Here is a 713-nt window from a genome sequence, read left to right on the forward strand (position 1 = left end):
GGCCTCGCTTCCCGCCCCGCACCCCGACTCCGCCGCCCAGCGCGAACCCCGAGAACCACCGCGCCCAGGAGGGCCCGGCGGCGAGAAGCGGACGCTTGGAGGCCCACGAACCCGAGGCGGCCCCAGGGGATTCTTGCCTGTGGCAGTTTTCCCTCAGAGTCCCGCCGAGCGGCCGGCTCCGACAGACAGGTTCCTACCGCGGGCTCCGGCGTGAACTGGTTTCTCGCTAACGCAATCCGCAGCCTCTTGTTTTGCAGACTTCTCCGCGCCACGGCAACTTGACGAGCCGGGTCTCCGGCCACGCCCCCGACTCGCTGATTGGTTTTGGGGATTATTCAAACCCGGGGAGGCCCCGCCCTTTCACCACCAAGGCTTCCGATTGGCCGGAGTGTCGCCCGGCCCGCCCCTCCAGCCTCAGCCTAGCAGGTTCGGTGGGTCGCCCAGGTCGTTAACTCCCAGACCCGTTAGAACCGGTCAGGAGAGGAATGTAGTGCTCGGTCCTGATTGGCGGGGAGGGCAGGGTTTGAAAAATGGCGGGCCTGCCGCTGACTGGCTGGGGCGGTAAACGGGGGGAGTGGTTGGCCCGAGAGGGAAATCCCCGCCAGATTTAAAAATACCGAGCGGGGCCGCGGGGGCTGCTTCCCGGGGGGTGGGCCCGGGCGGCTCGACTCGCTCGCCCTCGGGCAGCGGAGGGAGCCGCGGCGCCTCCGCTG

General features: G+C 68.6%; 1 protein-coding gene across 1 annotated transcript in view; it reads right to left on the bottom strand.

Annotated features, from left to right (window-relative positions):
* Positions 1-257, bottom strand: part of HMGB2 (high mobility group box 2) — a 2,241-nt gene extending 1,984 nt beyond the window's left edge. The window contains exon 1 of the mRNA XM_004682398.2: positions 138-257. The gene's annotated coding sequence lies outside the window, so the exon portion shown is untranslated. The remainder of the gene's footprint in view (positions 1-137) is intronic.
* Between the last annotated feature and the right edge of the window lie 456 nt (positions 258-713).

The sequence above is a fragment of the Condylura cristata genome, unplaced genomic scaffold (genome assembly GCF_000260355.1).
Source record: "Condylura cristata isolate star-nosed mole 26May11 unplaced genomic scaffold, ConCri1.0 scaffold00014, whole genome shotgun sequence".
Taxonomy (NCBI): domain Eukaryota; kingdom Metazoa; phylum Chordata; class Mammalia; order Eulipotyphla; family Talpidae; genus Condylura; species Condylura cristata.